We start from the raw sequence: 6,048 nt of genomic DNA, 5'->3' as shown, positions 1-6,048 counted from the left end.
ATGCAAATCTTATTTCAATTTAGCTTTCCCCCAATAAATTCTTCCCACACATATAGATACACAAAACACCCACTCACTCACATGCACAAACATAAACAAGCAAACAAATAAAATTCCTGAGAACTGATGAAGCTATTTATCCTATAGGCTGGGAAGGAAGGAAGGGAGAAAGCTTATTACTTTTTTAAAATACATGGTAGGCTCTCATTTACTATAGTGATAGGGACAGGAATTTCACTCTGGGGAGTTTAAAGCACTGCAAGATTTTGATTTGATGGGTGGAGAGGCATTACCCATTCCATCAAATGCATAAGACTTTCATAGTTTATATTAGAGAAAGTGGATAGGTAACATCTTTTATTGGACCAACATCTGTTGGTGAGAGAGAGAAGCTTTCAAGCCACACATAGTTCTTCTTCAGATCTGGAAAAGAGTAGAGTGATCCCTCAGAATATGTGCTAACTACTCAGCTAAACAATCTGTTCCACCTTTGTCAAGGTTCCTTCCCCACTCTGAACTCTAGGGTACAGATGTGGGGACCTGCATGAAAACCTCCTAAGCTTACTTTTACCAGCTTAGGTTAAAACTTCCCCAAGGTACAAACTATTTTACCCTTTGCCCTTGGACTTCCACTGCCACCACCAAACATTTATCTGGGTTTATTGGGAAAACGTTGTTTGGAAACGTCTTTCCCCACAAAATCCTCCCAACCCTTGCACCCCACTTCCTGGGGAAGGTTTGGTAAAAATCCTCACCAATTTGCATAGGTGACCACAGACCCAAACCCTTGGATCTTAGAACAATGAAAAAAAATTCAGTTCTTGAAAAGAACCATTTTAATAGAAGAAACAGTAAAAAGAATCACCTCTGTAAAATCAGGATGGTAAATACCTTACAGGGTAATTAGATTCAAAACATAGAGAATCCCTCTAGGCAAAACCTTAAGTTACAAAAAAGACACACAGACAGGAATAGTCATTCTATTCAGCTCAGCTTAATTTTCTCAGCCATTTAAAGAAATCATAATCTAACGCATATTTAGCTAGATTACTTATTAAGTTCTAAGACTCCATTCCTGTTCTGTCCCCGGCAAAAGCATCACACAGACAGACAGAGACCCTTTGTTTTTCTCCCTCCTCCCAGCTTTTGAAAGTATCTTGTCTCCTCATTGGTCATTTTGGTCAGGTGCCAGCGAGGTTATCCTAGCTTCTTAACCCTTTATAGATAAAAGGATTTTTCCTCTGGCCAGGAGGGAGTTTAAAGGTGATTACCCTTCCCTTTATCTTTATGACAACCTTGCATTTAGCTGTGATGCTCGGAGTACTTTTCCCAGACCTGAAGAAGAGCCCCGTGTGGCTCAAAAGCTGTCTCTCACTGACAGCAGTTGGTGCAATAAAAGATATTACCTCACCCACCTTGTCTTTCTAAAATACTGAGACCAACACGGCTACAACAACACTGCATACAACATTTATATTGTCAGAATGATAAGGATATAGTCTATAGCTTCAAGTCCCACCCAGTGGAACTTTTAAAACTAGTTTGGAAAAATGTAACTAAATGTGAAATAAAGAATAATCCTCTGTAGGCAGTGAAATGATATATTAGATGAATTAATAGGCCATCTCCCACTCTACATTTTGATTCTTTCATCCTGAAGGATTTCAAAGCACTTTACAATATAGTGCCAATGCAATGCACCTCTGGTGTGGAGGACAGAAAACAACTGGTGCATAGAACAAATGACAATGTTGAGACAGTGGCAAGGAAAAACCATGGCTCTCACATAAGTGGATTTTTAATGTCCACACAGGGTAAACAGGAGCTCAGTTTTTAAGATCTTACCAAAAAACAGATTTTTTTAAATGGACACAGAGTAAACTGCAGAGAACTAGTGGGTGGCTAGTTAACGTGCTTTATGTCAATATTATTCTTTAGTATGGAAGTTTATTCCATTTCTGCACTGCACCCCCACAAATACTGAGTGTCCTTCTCCATAAACTTGTGTCTAACTATTCCCCATGCTGTCTCTCACTTTTCCAATCCTCCTTATTTTTCACCTCTTCCAGATAGGACAGCATTTGAAAGTTATAAATGAGGACATAACGGAATTAAAATAAGACCATGTAACTCCAATGAAATATACAGACGTAGGAAAGCTTTTTGAAGGGACCAAGTAAAAAGCTAAAATTTTTGCTCAAAAATAGAGGGTGTCCCTCCTAAATAAGGTCAGTGTGCACGAGTCTGCTCTCCTCACCCCCCTTACTCACTCTGCTAGTGACTCCACGGAGGAGCATAGTGGATTGCCAAGTAGTGGGTTTGCCACACCTACCTGTACTGCTCCCACGGCTAGTTGCACCCTGGGCTGCCCCAACAGGAAAGGGGCCGGCAGATGAACATCATTGAAAGAGATTGCAACTGCTTCCTCACCTCTCCAGCACCAGGACAGCAACAAAAGCATTTCTGCAGTGGAATGGGTGTTTGGAAGCTTTCTTCCAGGCTCTGCTCTTATCACTGGCACCATACGTCACGTAATACTTTCTCTCTCCCCTGCCAGTTATAGGAAGGGGGGAAGTAGTCTTCCTGGGCCCATAGCAGCCACCATCACTCCAGGATCATAGAAGCAGGAGTTACATCAGTGATCAGAGTTGTATTTTCCTTACATGTGCCCACATAGGTGTTGAGGGGGAAGAGATGCACCCCAGGTAAAGTTAACACCTTCAGGAAGTACAAGGCTTGTGAAGTGTTATAAATATCCCTATCTTCATTAGTGCTCTTGGTTAGTGCTCTGGCTTGTATGTGACAGACCTATTTAGCCACATAATGCAAATTAGTTTCTTGCTTATTTTGTTAGGCTTATGGCCACTATTAGAAGAGGGAACGAAAACAATTTGTATTTTTACCCTAAATCCTCACTCATTCACATAAAGAGTACAACAAACAGGGATGTCTCACAGAGTTTCTTTAGCTAATAATTGGTGTTTTCATAGCTTTGTAACTGCACATAACCAAAACACACACACCACTAACATGGACCTGTCAACATGTCTCTTTTATTCACAGTGATAAATATGGTGGCTTTAAATGCAAGAAAGATGCTTGATTCTTTCAGAAAATGTGAATTCCATACCGTGTTGTCTTCTGTGACAGCGTGCTGGAGGTCAGTAGTATTTCTTGATTCACTGGGCATGAGCCAATGAATAATTCCCTATGTTTTATTTAATAGACACTTCCTGCAGCAGGAGCTGATGTCACAAGGTCAGCACATCTGTAGTGGGTGGGTAGAGGGAAACACATTGAAAAACACCTCTTCCTATTTAATTCCTATGCACAGATAATGCCATGCTTCTTCCATGAAGTAAGAATTGTTGCCACAGTAATGTTTTCAACATTCATTTGGATCAATAACAGAGCAGATTTTTTTTATTATTAATATTATTGTTTGGAAATCTGCAATCATGTCGTCAACATATTTGTACTCTCTCCTGTAGAATAAATTATTTCAAATAAATTTCAATGCTTTACAGTAATGTGAAAAAAGTAACATACCAAGATATTAGATCATAATCAGACCTGGGATAAGCATATGCAATTCTGTTGAAGCCTGAGTAGTTGTATCTACTTACTCCAACATCTGAATTTGCTCCCCAGTATCTATCAACAGGGGACCAAACACTAGAATAAACTTAAACTAAGAGAATTAGTGGGATATCTCATGCGGGACCTGCGGTACTGGGGACTGTGCCTTTAAGAGCTGAGCTTCCCAGAGTGTGGGTGGGTGCTGTGAAACTCTTGTTGTTGTTACACACAGCCAGTTAAAATTGAACAGAGCCATTTTATACTGGACTCAAATGAACAGCAACATAGAGGAAGCTGTTAAGGCTTGTTACATATGCTAAAAATACAGGCCCAGTCAAGTGAAAGAGACCACACTGTTGGCACAGGAAAAAATGGCCCTTTGGAGCAAAGTAGGCATAGATTTGTTTATGTTGGCTAGGAAAAACTATGTATTTGTCCTAAGCTATTATTCTCACTTTCCTGAGATAGTCCTACTAGAAGATACTACATCTAAACAGGTGATTGTGCCTATCAAATCTGTTTTTGCTAGTATATGGTATACCTGGCATAGTAGTATCAGTCAATGGGACACAGTTTAGTGGGAATGAGTTTAAGCATTTTGTAGTGAAGTACAGGTTTAGACATATAACCACTAGTCTCCATTATCCCCAATCCAATGAGTTGGTGGGAAGCAGTATCAAAATAATAAAGCACCTACTGAAAAAAGCTGTGGAGTCAGACTGAGCTGTATTTAGCACTGTTAAATTACAGAATAACATCAATCAAGCAGGAGTTGTTACCTGCTGAAATTTTGTTGGACAGAAAACAAGAACATCTGCACTGTTAGAAACTGATGTCAGTCTCTGGGGACTTGCAGCTGTATAGAGATAGATAAGGCCAAACAAAAAAAATCAGTATGATTTGAGGTCCTGGCAGCTGCCACCACTTCATGAAAATGATGATGAGTGTCTCTATGTTGGGAAACAATGGTTGCAATCAATAGTGGGGTCACAAGAGGTAGGTTGCCCTACAGTCATATGAGATTTTCACCTTAGGTGGATACATACTATGGTGACACCTTCTCCAAATCCCAAAAAGGAGGATGATACTGGGCACTGGACTTGCCTTTTTGCCCAAAGAGTCTCAGACAGGCAACCTACAGCAGATTGAGACAACAGAGGCCCAGGACATAAAACAACCAGAAAAAGTGAGGCAAAAGGGCAGAAAAGGGCAACAAAAATTACTAGGGGTATGGAATGGCTTCCATATGAGGAGAGATTAATAAGACTGGGACTTTTCAGCTCGGAAAAGAGACGGCTAAGGGGAGATATGATTGAGGTCTATAAAATCATGACTGATGTAGAGAAAGTAGATAAGGAAGTGTTGTTTACTACTTCTCAGAACACAAGAACTAGGGGTCACCAAATGAAATTAATAGGCAGCAGGTTTAAAGCAAATAAAAGGAAGTATTTCTTCACACTGTCAACCTGTGGAACTACTTGCCAGAGGATGTTGTGAAGGCCAAGACCATAACAGGGTTCAAAAAAGAACTGGATAAATTCATGGAGGATAGGTCCATCAATGGCTATTAGCCAGGATGGGCAGGAATGGTGTCTCTAGCCTCTGTTTGCCAGAAACTGTGAATGAGCGACAGGGGATGGATCACTTGATGATTACCTGTTCTGTTCATTCCCTCTGGGGCACTGGGCACTAGCCACTGTCGGAAGACAGGATACTGGGCTAGATGGATCTTTGGTCTGACCCAGTAGGGCCATTCTTATGTTTTTAAGTGGCTTGGCCACCTCCTGAGAGCAGTAGTTTTGAGGTTCCAGGGCCGCACTGCAGGTCCAAGTGAGCATACAGGGCACCTCAATGACTAACTGAATGTTATTAGTAAGTTTAGTTATTAGATTAGTTATAAGTATTTGTAACCGCATGTTATATTAATATTGGTTCTTTAAGTGTTATTGTTAATAAGTTTTTGCTAGGAAAGAAAGATGTGGTGGTGCAGCCTGTGCCTTTAAGGACTGAGCTTTCCAGACATAGAGTCTGGGCAAGGCACTGCCTGAAGTTCTTGTTGTTATGCACAGCCAGCTGAAATTAGACACAGAATAAAGCAGAGCTTTTGCATGCTCTGTAAGCACTGAGAGACCACAGAACACCTCAGGACACAGTCCTAGTTCCATCCCCAACTCAATGGGAATTTTTCAGTTGACTTCAATGGGAGCAAGAATTGGCCGCTGGTCATTGGACTTCCTCTGCACGTATTTTATATATGTTACCATAGCTGAGGCTCAGACAGGTCAGTAGGCTTTATCAGGAGAATTAAATGGAAATCTCCCCCAAGCCACTAAAAAGTGAGCTAAGCTTTTCTCAGCTGGAAATTGCTCTACTTATTTTGCAGATCCATAAGTAGTTAATGAACACACTGTTGGCAGCATTTCAGGAAAAAGTATCTGAGATTCTGCTCAGATTCCCTCTCATGGGAGA

Source organism: Chelonia mydas, chromosome 3 (assembly GCF_015237465.2).
Source record: "Chelonia mydas isolate rCheMyd1 chromosome 3, rCheMyd1.pri.v2, whole genome shotgun sequence".
Lineage (NCBI taxonomy): Eukaryota > Metazoa > Chordata > Testudines > Cheloniidae > Chelonia > Chelonia mydas.
The sequence above is the reverse complement of the archived record's forward strand: the minus strand, read 5'-3'. Positions refer to the sequence as shown.